Genomic DNA, 13,630 nt, shown 5'->3' on the forward strand with positions numbered 1-13,630 from the left:
GTTCTTACTCACGTCGTTTCAGGATCTTCTTGAGTCTGGTTTTTCTCAGGCAAGAGAGAGAAATAGATATCCTTAAGGATTCACAGCAGTAATGAATTCATTTTTTTCACTCTTGACTCAGAAAACAAAAGGCAAGCATCAGTGTCTTTTAAAAAGCCTCTTGAAATGTTACAGTATAATGCATGCTAATTGCTGTAGGGGTGGATGTAAAGTGGGTTTTCCTTATGTGTCTCATTCATAAGGGAGTTTTCCTTTGTTTTGTGAAATGTAGCGGTTGTCTATCCTTTAAAGGCCTTGCTTTTTTAAAAAATATTATTTATTTCTTTGGGCTGTGCTGGGTCTTCACTGCTGCGCAGCCTTCCTCTGGTTTCACAAGCAGGGGCTGCTCTGGTTGCAGTGCACGGGCTTCTCACTGTGCTCACTTCTCTTGTTCTGGAGCACAGGCTCTCGGGCCCACGGGCGTCAGTAGTTGAGGCACGTGGACTCCAGACCTCAGGCTCAGTAGTTGAGATGCACAGGCTTAGTTGCTCTGATGCATGTGGGATCTTCCTGGACTGGCAATCGAACCCATAAACTCTGCGTCGGCAGGTGGATTCCTAACCACTGGACCACCAGGGAAGTCCTCAAGGTCATGCTTTTTGAAAGCAGTCTCTGTGCAGCTTCTCACCTGCAGCCAGAGATCACCTGTGTTTCCTGGCGACCTGGCTGAAGTTTCTAGACTGTTGGCCAGGAGGGAGTGCGGAGGCTGCAAGAGGAAGAAGTAATGATGGGACCACAGTACTTGCCCACTGGAAGGAGCCCTGGAGACCGCACAGTCGAAGCCCCTCTCTTATGTGACTTTTCCCTGGTCCTGCGGTCGTTAGCTGTGACCAGAACCTTCCATGCTGGTCACAGAGCTGGTCCATGCTGACGGTGGGCAGACGAAACAGCCCAGCCCCTTCCTCTCTCTGCAGGTCAGGAGGAAGTGACGTCACACCTGTGAGGGGATGATAACCATGCAACGTGCACATATTCAGGTCCCTGGACCCCAGGGGTCTTTCTGCAGGGCTTGGGATTCCAAGGACACGGCCACTGAAGTGGCCAGGGCCTCTAGACTGAGTCTGCTGCCCCCTTGGGCCTGGAGCAGAGGTGGTCCCGGGTATAGAGGGCCATGGAGGGAGCTCTGAGCCCTGTGTCCCGGCGAGAGGAGCGTACGGGCACAGTGTGGGCCTGGGCTTCACCAGTGATGTTTCGAGGTCTGTCTTGGAGTCATACTGACCACTCCAAGGAGATCTCGATGGTTGGTGTCCAGTTGATCTTGGCAGGCGGACGTGTGCTTCATGTCTCTGTCCGTGCTTTGGGTGGTTGAATGCCCTGGAGTCGCCTGGGGTCACTTCTCTTCCATCCATGGGCGCCGGGGGTAGAGGGAGCAGACCCCAGGGGCCTGGAGTCAGAGCCTAGGTTCAGGGCTCGTCTGCCAGAACCCTCCAGTCCTGTTTGTAGCTGCGTCCATGCTGACAAATCCCTTGGCTGTTCTAAAGCCTCATGAGGAAAGACACACTAGATTTTTTAAAAGAACTTGTGATATTGGTACTTAACGTGCCAGCTCAGCTCTAGTAATTACCACACATAATCAGAGTCATTTCAGGACACAGGTAAGACAGGGTAATATTCAGAACTGCCAAGCAAGACAGAGGAAATGGAACATTTATCCTCAGCATAAAATATGAGCATGAGTGTGCCTCTTGAGGAGCCGAAGTCTTCAAGTCTTCATTTATGGCAGGAAGATGTCCACCTTCTAACCAGGATGTAGATTTCAGTTTCTGGGCTGATCAGCTGGGAGTTTACATGGAGTGGTGTTTGATTAATAACTCAACAAAGAGATGGTTGCTACAGCGTGGAAACAGCACTAACATCCTAGAATGTCAGTTACACACGCACGCTGCAGTGGGAACAGTGCTGACCCTAGAATGTCAGTTATACACACACGCTGCAGTGGGAACAGCGCTGACCCTAGAATGTCAGTTACACACGCACGCTGCAGTGGGAACAGTGCTGACATCCTAGAATGTCAGTTACACGCGCACGCTGCAGTGGGAACAGTGCTGACATCCTAGAATGTCAGTTACACGCGCACGCTGCAGTGGGAACAGTGCTGACACCCTAGAATGTCAGTTACACACACACGCTGCAGTGGGAACAGCGCTGACATCCTAGAATGTCAGTTACACACACACGCTGCAGTGGGAACAGCGCTGACATCCTAGAATGTCAGTTACACACACACGCTGCAGTGGGAACAGTGCTGACATCCTAGAATGTCAGTTACACACACACGCTGCAGTGGGAACAGTGCTGACACCCTAGAATGTCAGTTACACACACACGCTGCAGTGGGAACAGCGCTGACACCCTAGAATGTCAGTTACACGTGTACGCTGCAGTGCTGCCTGGTGCTTGCTCAGTCGCTCGGTCGTGTCCAACTGTTGGTGACCCCAAGGACCCTGTAGCCCACCAGGCTCCTCTGTTCATGGGATTCTCCAGGCAAGATTACTGGGGTGGGTTGCCATTCCCTTCTCCAGTGGATCTTCCCAACCCAGGGATTGAACCCTCATCTCTTGCATCTCCTGCAGGCAGGTTCTTTACCACTGAGCCACAGACCACTGCTGAACTCAAACGAGATGAGCATAAGTCCCATTAACAACCACCCCTGTTGACTAAGCCCCTGTACTGTGTTGCCCACTTTGTTTCTGGTCCTTACAGTGGGCATGAGGGTTTTGTGGCCTTGATCCTCACAGGTCCAGATTGAGAAGCAGGGTGATGGAGAAGACAGTACTCAGCAGGGTGTGGCTGGGTTGGGCTTCATTCTCTCTCTGTGCCTACCAGCACCTGCTCCTCCTCCAGGTCTCAGCAGACAAGGGGTGGTGAAAGCCCCTGGCCAGACAGAACAGATGAGAGGCTGGATGGTCGGTGCACCAGCCCCATCACCATCACCAAGAGGCAGTGCTAGGACCCCACTGTAATGCACATACGAAGCATGCACACAGCCAGGCGTGTTCAGAACCATTTGGTGAGTTGCCCGCCATGTGTGCTTTGTGATTCCAGGAGTACTTAACAGTATTTCATTTCTTGTTGGTGCTGAGAAAGTGACACAGCTGTTCCCGGTGCCTCTCTGTGGGTCCTAGAAGGAATGGGTTGTTGCCTATCGCTGGTGGGAGCAGCAGCTGACTTGCTTTGTGTCCCTTGGCTGTCTCTTCAATCCCATAGATCAGGAGAGGCCACTGTATGATCTGTTTCTGGAGGACTCTTGTTTTTTTTGGAGCTCACCAAAGGACACATTGGGGCTTCCCAGGTGGAACTAGTACTAAAGAACCCACCTGCCAACACAGGAGACGTAAGAGACCCGGGTCCAATTAGGACAATTCCATGAAGGAGGAAATGGCAACCCACTCCAGTATTCTTGCCTGGAGAATCCCATGGACTGAGGAGCCTGGTGGGCTACAGTCCATAGGGTCACAAAGAGTCAGAGACAACTGAAGTGACTTAGCACGCATGCAAAGGACATGTTGGAAGTGGTCCACCATTTTACAGAAATAACCCAGAGCTCCAATAACATGAGTAACCACAAATGGCCACAAAATGTCCTGTTTTCAGTTTTTCTTTTGCTACAGGTGAGTAGCCATATATAAGTGCCAGAAAGTGTTATAAAAATGCCCCTGTTATTTCAGGTATGAATTATCCAGTGTATTTTTGCTGTAGTTTCTTACTCTGACTCTAAACCATGAAAATGCACCTTGGCACCTTTATCAGATGGTAAATAACAAGCATCTCAAGAAATCCTGCTCCGGAAAAGGTATAGGCCTTGGCAATCATGCCTGGCTCAGTTATGTTGGAAATTCTTACTTCAAATGAGGCTTTAGGTTTCCCCATGGATTTGTTCTCCATTCTCTTACAGTGTTCTGTCACCAAAAATAATTACAGATTATCTCTGAGAATACGCCCAGAGTTATCTGAGGTGGGTTATGTGAAGTCCGTGATTCTTTCATGGCTGCTCCACCTTTGTAGAGTTAACTGTTATGAATTTTGGTTTAGTTTACATTGCTCTGGTGTTTTTATCCTCTGCTCCTGCAGATGTTTTTAGTAGCCTGTGAGATGCTTTTTACCTCCTCCTGCCAAGGGACCACAGAAAACTGTGCTGGTCACATCTTCAGACCTGAGTGAATCTCCCCCAACCCAACATAGCCAGGAGGGAGTCAGTGCCCACAGCATGAAGTCGACATCATTGTTTGCATCTCTGATGAAGCATGGAATAGTGTGTGAACCTATAAAAGTGCTACACTAAATTCTTCTTTTAGTAAATTAAATGTTTGAGATTTAAAAAGTTGATTCCTCAAAATTTGTGTAATTGTAAATACACCACTGGAAATTCAGCAGAAGAGAACAATGATGGCTCTTTGAGCAAGTTCCTTAACTTTTCAGAGCCAGTTTTCCCATTTGTAAAGCAGAGATAATCCTCTTTTACCTCCAGGCAGGGTTGTGAGCCTTCCATGATGCATTAGATGCTCAGTATGGTACCTGGAGAGGCTTCCCAGGTGGCTCAGTGGTAAAGAATCTGCCTGCAATGCTGGAGATACAGATTAGATCCCTGGGTTGGGAAGATCTCCTGGAGAAAGAAATGACAACCCACCAGTATTCTTGCATGGAAAATTCCATGGACCGGGGAGCCTGGCGGGCTACAGCCCATGGGGTTACAAAGAGTCCGACATGACTTAACGACTGAACAACAGCAGTACCGAGAGCACACCAGTGCATCTGTAAACAGCAGCTGCATCACTTGTTACTGGCCACTTCACCCTTGTTCTGTGATGTCACAGTCAAGATCCCAAGTGCTTCTGTCTCTGCTTCATAGGACGGTGTGTTTTGTAAAGAAAGGAAATAATTTTCTGAGCAATTTCTTATTCACTCTCTCAAGTTCTCCACCTTAAGAAAAAATAAAAAGCATGTCTATCCCTGAAGTGTTATTTAAAATCTTGAGATGACACTGTGATGGCAAGGGAGGCACCTTCTATTCCATCAGCCATCTCCCCCTTCCTGGCGTGTTCCCTCCATATGCAGAGGCCCGCTGACCCCCGCGTGCTCCGGCCATGGAGAAAGCAGTGCGTGTGGATGCTGTGGGGGATGTGATGCACACGGCGTACTTTCCTTTTGTCGGAGTCAGTGGCTGTCTCACCCAGAGGACACTAGCCAAGCCTGGAGGTGTTTTTGGTAGTCATGGTTGGGGCAGGAGAGGAAGGAGCGGGAGATGGTGCTGCTGGTATCCAGTGGGTGGACACCAGGAATATTCTCAGCACCCCACAATGCACAGGACAGAGAAGTGTCGTTGTTGCTCAGTCACTCGGTCGTGTCCGACTCTTTGAAACCCCAGGAACTGTAGCCCGCTAGGCTCCTCTGTCCATGGCATTTCCCAGGCAAGAATACTGGAGTGGGTTGCCATTTCCTTCTCCAGGGGATCTTCCTGATCCAGGGATCGAACCCATGTCTCCTGCATTGGCAGGCAGGTTCTTTACCCCTGAGTCACAAGTGAAGCCCTCCAAAGAATTATCTGATGCAAAATGCCAGCCCAAGTGGAAAAACCCTTAGTTCAGTTCAGTTCATTTCAGTTGCTCAGTCATGTCCAACTCTTTGCAACCCCATGTACACCAGGCTCCTCTGTCCATCAAAACTGGAGAAACCCTGGTCCCACCTAAAGAAGCATTTTAGCCAGCTAAAGAATCATTCCACAGTCAGTTTAGTCACCTGTGAGAACCGGTAATGTAGTTTTCCATAAAAGTGGTACTTTGGTTCATTTTCCAGAAGGCATCATGTCAGAGGCCAGCCTGCTAACGGGCCACCACTGTTTGTCATGTTTCTTTGATGCTTTTCAGTGCTCCCTTTGGGATGCGATCCCAGACAGCTTTTAGTCTGAGCAGTGGGAAGACCCTTCCCTGTCACTCTCAGATGAGGATGAGAGCCGAGATGCCAAAACGGGAAGTTATTTCTCTCCACCCAGTGCTGGGAGCTCTCAGAAGAGACTCTTACCAGCCTCCATGGAGTGTGCTTGGCACTTTTTTAAAAATGAAGATTATCAGGTTGAATTAGCTGGAGAGTCAGATGTTTCCCTTGCCAGGAAATTAAAAGATGGCTTCTTTTCAGGTTTTCTTGATTCTTTAAAGCAGAGCACAACCGCAGGCTGCATATGCCCTGAGCCTTCCCCCATCCCCCACCTTCCTGAGCAGAGAGCTGAACTAAGCCGGGATGATCCCAGGCTCCTCAGCCCCACCTGATATAGGAAGCAGCTTGTTAGCAGCCTCAGAACTGGCTGAAGAGCCGCCCAGGAGGACGGGACCCTGGGGCGCCGGTGCCTGGCTGCTGTGGTACCGCGGTGTCTGTGGCCTGGGTCTCTGCGGTGTCTGTGGCCTGGGTCTCTGCGGTGTCTGTGGCCTGTGTCTCTGCGGTGACTGTGGCCTGTGTCTCTGCGGTGTCTGTGGCCTGGGTCTCTGCGGTAGCTGTGGCCTGGGTCTCTGCGGTGTCTGTGGCCTGGGTCTCTGCGGTGTCTGTGGCCTGGGTCTCTGCGGTGTCTGTGACCTGGGTCTCTGCGGTGTCTGTGGCCTGGGTCTCTGCAGTGGCTGTGGCCTGGGTCTCTGCAGTGGCTGTGGCCTGGGTCTCTGCGGTGACTGTGGCCTGGGTCTCTGCGGTGTCTGTGGCCTGGGTCTCTGTGGTGTCTGTGGCCTGCGTCTCTGCGGTGTCTGTGGCCTGGGTCTCTGCGGTAGCTGTGGCCTGGGTCTCTGCGGTAGCTGTGGCCTGTGTCTCTGCGGTGTCTGTGGCCTGGGTCTCTGCGGTGTCTGTGGCCTGGGTCTCTGCGGTGTCTGTGGCCTGGGTCTCTGCGGTGTCTGTGGCCTGGGTCTCTGCGGTGGCTGGGGTCTGGGGAGGCGAGAAGGGTGGCTCGCACCTCTTGCAGAAGCCCCGTGACAGCCACGTGGGGCTCCGCTTGTGTTCAGTTCCATTTTGTAAAGGCTGGATGCCTTCCCTGAGTCTCCTCTTCCACATACTGGAGAGCAGGCTCCACACTTAGAGACAGAAAAGTGTGGACTCGGTGCAGCGTCATTCGACTGAGTGTGTGCACTGCCTTTCTGTCTGTGTAAGCGTTATCGGGACCCTCACCTCCGGGAAAGTCTTCAGTTGGTTTCATGAAAATAACCTCCTTGTTTGAACGGATCCTCCTTGAGAAGCTGAAGAGCCTCCATGTCTAAATGAGGTTGTGAGCAGAGACTTAATCTTCTCGTACCACCTATCAGGGTTTCCCAGGTGGCTCAGTGGTAAAGAATCTTCCTGCAATGCAGGAGACACAGGTGATGTAGGTTCAGTCCCCAGGTCAGGAAGATTCCTTGGAGCAGGAAATGGCAACCCACTCCAGTATTCTTGCCTGGAGACTCCCATGGACAGGGGGGCCTGGCGGGCTGCAGTCCACGGAGTCACTAAAGAGTCAGACACGACTTAAGGATTCAACAACATCTACTCCTACCCATGAGTAGATGAACCATACATTAGTGGTTTACCCTTTACAGAAGGACCTCTCCAAGGAAAAAGAGAAATCCTTTCCTTCTAAGAAATAATTTAAGGGAAATTCTACGAGCTTTGTATTTGCCCATGATTTTATTTTTTAAATTTATTTTTAATTGAAAGATAATTGCTTAACAATATTGCTTTGATTTCTGCCATGCATCACGAATTAACCATAGGGGTACGTCTGTCCCCTCCTCTTTCCCACCCCTGTAGGTTGTTACAGAGCCCTGCTTTGAGCAAATTTCCATTGGCTCTCTATTTTACATATGCTAGTGTTAATGCATTGGAGAAGGAAATGGCAACCCACTCCAGTGTTCTTGCCTGGAGAATCCCAGGAAGGGGGGAGCCTGGTGGGCTGCCTTCTATGGGGTCGCACAGAGTCGGACACGACTGAAGTGACTTAGCAGCAGCAGCAGTGTGTATGCTTTTCATGTCAGTATACATCAAGGCTGTATATTGTCAACCTGCCTATTTAACTTCTATGCAGAGCACATCATGAGAAACCCTGGGCTGGATGAAGCACAAGCTGGAATCAAGATTGCAGGGAGAAATTTCAATAACCTCAGATATGCAGATGACACCACGCTTATGGCAGAGAGTGAAGAGGAACTAAAAAGCCTCTTGATGAAAGTGAAAGAGGAGAGTGAAAAAGTTGGCTTAAAACTCAACATTCAGAAAACTAAGATCATGGCATCTGGCCCCATCACTTTATGGCAAATAGATGGGGAAACAGTGGAAACAGTGAGAGACTTGGCTCCAAAATCACTGCAGCTGGTGACTGCAATCATGAAATTAAAAGACACTTGCTCCTTGGAAGAAAAGTTATGACCAACCTAGACAGCATATTAAAAAGTAGAGACATTACTTTGCCTAAGAAGGCCCATCTAGTCAAAGCTATGGTTTTTTCCAGTAGTCATATATAGATGTGACAGTTGGACTATAAAGAAAGCTGAGTGCTGAAGAATTGATGCTTTTGAACTGTGGTGTTGGAGAAGACTCTTGAGATCCAACCAGTCCATCCTGAAGGAAATCAGTCCTGAATATTCATTGGAAGGACTGATGCTGAAGCTGAAACTCCAATACTTTGGCCACCTGATGCGAAGAACTGACTCACTGGAAAAGACCCTGATGCTGGGAGGGATTGGGGGCAGGAGGAGAAGGGGACAACAGAGGATGAGATGGTTGGATGGCATCACCAATTCAATGAACATGGGTTTGAGTAAACTCTGGGAGTTGGTGATGGACAGGGAGGCCTGGCATGCTGCAGTCCATAGGGTTGAAAAGAGTCGGACACAACTGAGCAACTGAACTGAACTGAATGCTTTCATGGGCATGCTGTTAATTTTTGATGCTGAGTGGTCCTCAGGATGGCTGGGCGGATGGAGGTTTTGGCAGACGTGCGTTTGGAGGAGAACTGTGCTCACAGCATCTCCATGGCTGTATTGTCGCCTTTCTCAAGCTGCTTCACCTCCGGGAGAGACTGGTGCTCTGGTTCTGTCCAGCGGTCACTTGATTGGAAGGTGTTGACCTGGGTGTTATTCCTGATCTGTCACGTCGAATCACGGTAACCTGCGTACCGTGGCATTCCTTGTGGTCACAGGTTTAGCTGTCACCGCACGATGCTGTCGACCTGTTTCTCTAGTTGCTGGGCTGGTCCCCTGACCCAGTTCTGTGGACGTGAGCTTGTGCCACCCTGAGTGACTCGCCTCCCGTGTGCCCAGGCCCCGAGGCGACAAGCGATACCAGTCAGCCTCTTTCCCGGCCTGCGGACCCAGATGTTGGCTGCTCCCAGAGGATGTTAGTTGGGAGGAAGGTCTGTCCTTCCTCTGTCCCCAAGGAGACAGATGCTGAAAAGGTGTTTCCACGCCCTTGACTTTCTTACATTCAGTAGTATTTTCCCAATCAGATTGAGGCCTGCCTGATTTGAAGCATTTCAGGAATCCTGGAAGTGGGTAACAGGTACGCCCATCTTGAACTTTGGTAGATTCCAGAAACCAGCCTTGCGGCAGTGTCCCCACGGCAGCCCCATCCACGGGCACTGTGCCTTTCTCATCCTCCCATGACCCCCGCCCAACCCTCCTCTGGCACTCTGCAAGGTGGAAAAGCTACCTGTTTTAAAAGTTGCTTGAATTTCTTTAAATTTGACTATGATTTAACCACAAGTGATTTTGTGTACTTAGGCACTGCTTGTGTTCCATTTTTCTGTGACTTACTCATCCAAATCCTTCCCATTTTTTTTTTTTTTCCTTTTGGGTTATTTGTCTTGATTTTTAGGCATTCTTTGGGCTTCCCAGGTGGTTCAGTGGTTACGAACTCACCTGCAGTGCTGGAGGCATAGGAGATGTGTTTGATCCCTGGATTGGGAAGATCTCCAGGAGGAGGAAATGGCTACCCACTCGTGTTCTTGCCTGGAGAATCCCATGGACAGAGGAGCCTGATGGTCTGCAGTCCATGGGGTCACAAAGAGTCAGACACAACTGAAGCGACTGAACACACACACGTAGGAGTATCTAGTTACTAAGCATTTGTCAGATATTCTAGAATTTTCTCCCACTCTATCATTTGCTCATAACTTTTGCATAACATATATCATAGTGTGGAACTTTTAACTGGGGAGAAGTTTAATCTATCAGGGTTCTCTGTTGGCAGTTGCTGGGATTCTGCAAATGCTGAAAAAGGCTTACTGTCCCAAGGCCATAGAAATGTTTTCAAGTCTTCTATTGATGTTATACTTTTAGTTTTACATTTGGATCTTCAGAGTACTTGGGATTTATTTTTATGTGTCACTAAACTAGGAATTTATTTTCTTTCAAAAAAGCCATCAGTTGTCCACTATTCTTTGCCCCCTGATTTGAAATGACATCTTCCTTAATTTAAAATCCCCCCGCTCGCTGGCATCTGCATCTGGACCTTGATGTTTCCTCTGCTGATTGAACCAGGGCTCAGAGCAGGGGAAAAGGTGGGGTGGCCAGGCCTCTCGCCGCAGTTCTCTGCCCCTGCAGCACACGGGCTCCCCCCTTTTTTCACATGTCCCATCATCCCCTCTGGCCTTGGAGTGCTTTCTCTTCCTCCTGTTCCTCTCCCCACAACCCCAGGCCCCTCAGGACCGCACCGTCCCGTCCAGCAGCATCCTTGGTGCCTGCTCACTCAGGGCACATGCCATGCACCCCAGTTTGGCAGGGAGTCTGCGTCCCTCTCCACATGATGGGTGTCTGCAGCCAGGGGTCATGTCTGACTTATCTTTGCACCTGCATTGTCTGTCAGGGAGCCTGGTGACAGACAATTTGTAAACTAAGGTTTGTTGACGGAATGCATGAACACGACAAAGAAGACAGCTGTCCTTCTAAAGACGTCAACTGTATCACACAGCGAGGCTTCAACCTTCAAGAATAAACAACATTCATTATTGGATAAAGTCTACAATAGGTGTTAGTCTAAGGACCCATTGTTCTGGGCTAAGAAGCAGAATACGCACGAAACTAACAATTTATGCCCCGACTCTCCCACTGGCTCCCCTGAACGAACCACAAGTGTCACCTCATTGTGTTTATTCCAGACTGGGCCTCTTTGGACCTGTGACTAGGAACTTCTGACGTGTTTGAGTCTGTATCTGCGTTAAATCGCTTGGGCCCAGGCCAGATAAATACACATCTGTAGACAGTTTCTAGTCAAAGCTGTGGTTTTTCCAGTAGTCATGTATGGATGTGAGAGTGGACTATAAAGAAAGCTGAGCACTGAAGAATTGATGCTTTAGAACTGTGGTGTTGGAGAAGACTCTTGAGAGTCCCTTGGACTGCAAGGAGATCCAGCCAGTCCATCCTAAAGGAGATCAGTCCTGAATATTCATTGGAAGGACTAATGCTGAAGCTGAAACTCCAATACTTTGGCCACCTGATGCGAAGAGCTGACTCATTTGAAAAGACCCTGATGCTGGGAAAGATTGAAAGTGGGAGGAGAAGGGGACAACAGAGGATGAGATGGCTGAATGGCATCACCAACTCAATGGACATGAGTCTGAGTAAACTCCGGGAGTTAGTGATGGACAGGGAGGCCTGGTGTGCTGCAGTCCATGGGGTCACAAAGAGTCGGACATGACTGAGCGACTGAACTGAACTGAGACAGTTTAACACATCCCTGAAGATAACTATAAAATCTAACTTCAGAAACCCTCTGAATAGTCAGTAAAGCGTTGGTGTTGTGTAACTATATGCATTTCTGCATTTCACTTTTCTATGACAGAATACAGCCATCACTAAAAGCATAGCTGAGATATTTGGAGAAAGCCATTTATGTTCCCGTCAGGTGCCTGCCTCCTGACTTCAGCACTCTTTTCTGCTCTTCCTCTTCTACACCCAAGTTCCTCCTTTTCTGACCTTGAACGTGTAGATAATTCCTCCACAGAGGGAGTGGGGATGAAAGGGTAGGAGGTGAACAGATTGATCCCAAGTGTTCCCCATGCAAATAACCTCACCTTCTCCTGCCCTGTTGCTGCTATATTTCCCACCCAAGTGGGGAAGGTCGGTGTGAGAAGCTCCCAGAGATTCTGCAGTTCTGTTGAGCTCAGCACCTTCCGGGTCTGTCATAAACTTTCAGTTGACCAGACGCTTTCTTTTTTCCTGTGCCTGCTGTAGCCTGGTTTGATCCCAGGTGGTGCAGTTGGTAAATAATCCACCTGCCAACGCAGGGGGACACAGGAGATGTGGGTTTGATCCCAGAGTCAGGAAGATCAAATTGGTCATTTCCCTTGCTCAGATGATTTTATATTTGGACAAGTCTGCTGTATGACATCTGAAGCCTGATATCCAAGGAGTGAATAGACAGGGTAGGAGGCTGGCGCTTGCCCATGTGTAGAAGGGGAGGTTTCACAGATTGGGTACAGGTTGGTCTGTCCATGCACACTCCCAGGAGACTGAAATTCACTAGATTTCCCACCTCTTCTACTTTCAGGGAGAGGACACTGGCTAAGTTGTTAGAAGCTGGGTGCTCAGGCATGCCAGGAACCACTCTCCACAGATGTTCCTCCAGAAAATGTCACAGTGCCTTCTATGGGAGGCTTCCCGCCAGGTTCCCCTGGCCAGCGATGGCGGGGGGTGGGGGGAGGGCGGGGCGGCTGCAGGCCCCCATGGCTCCAGCCAGCTTCCCTGAGGACAGTCTCTGAGACAGAGGGCCAGGCGTGATGCAGGCTGTCTCCTGTCTCACACTCCCTGGGGACCCTTGTCACTTTAATGCTTACATTTTGGTTTTGTGTTTTTTTTAACAGTTGCTAGTTGCTTTGGGGACTTTTCATTAGGCTTAAGTTTATGCCAGAGGGGGATGAAACAGACAAAAATGCAATGTGATAACAGACACTTGGAAGGAAACTATAGTTAAGTTGCCTGATCTCTCAGGAGAGAGATCTGGCTCGCTTGGGGACACGACTGCCTTTACGGAAATATCCGCCCGCTCAGAACTCCCCCAGGGCCGGGCTGGGACCCTTCTGTCTCTGAGGGCCCGTCTGGGGAGATGGAGGGGCTTCAGAAGGCTCAGACCCAAAACTGAAAGGCAGACCTAGGGTCATGTTTCCCGGGACTCTGGGGTCAGGTCTTTTGACTGGCAGGTACACAGGCAGATTAAGGATGAATCCCTAGCAAAGATTAATTCAGATTAAGAACCTGATTCCCAGGGCAGTGCTGGATCCTTTCCAGGCCAGGCAGGGAAGAGTTCGTCTCTGTTTCAGTGCTTCTCATCATGTGTTCTCCACAGTGTGAGACCTGCTTTCAACCTGATTTGTTGTTCAGTTGCTCAGTCATGCCTGACTCTGCGACCCCATGGACAATAACCCATCGGGCTCCTCTGTCCATGGGATGCTCCAGGCAGGAATACTGGAGTGGGTTACCATTTCCTTCTCCATTCAATCTGATGAGTCTATTATTTATTTGCAAAGCAAAACCAAATTGATATTTATTCACACCCAGCCTCTGAATCTGCACAGTGTAAGTGATGTAGTTCATCGTAGTCTCTGAATGAACGATGTAAGTCGTGTTTCCTTCAACTGAGGATAACTTCCACC

The 13,630-nt window shown here is 49.5% G+C and overlaps 1 protein-coding gene across 5 annotated transcripts in view; it reads left to right on the forward strand.

Moving 5' to 3' along the window:
• The window catches only part of MFAP3L (microfibril associated protein 3 like), a 43,213-nt gene that overhangs the window by 22,607 nt on the left and 6,976 nt on the right, over positions 1–13,630 (forward strand). The gene's annotated exons all lie outside the window — the stretch shown is intronic.

This window comes from Odocoileus virginianus, chromosome 18, assembly GCF_023699985.2.
Source record: "Odocoileus virginianus isolate 20LAN1187 ecotype Illinois chromosome 18, Ovbor_1.2, whole genome shotgun sequence".
Lineage (NCBI taxonomy): Eukaryota > Metazoa > Chordata > Mammalia > Artiodactyla > Cervidae > Odocoileus > Odocoileus virginianus.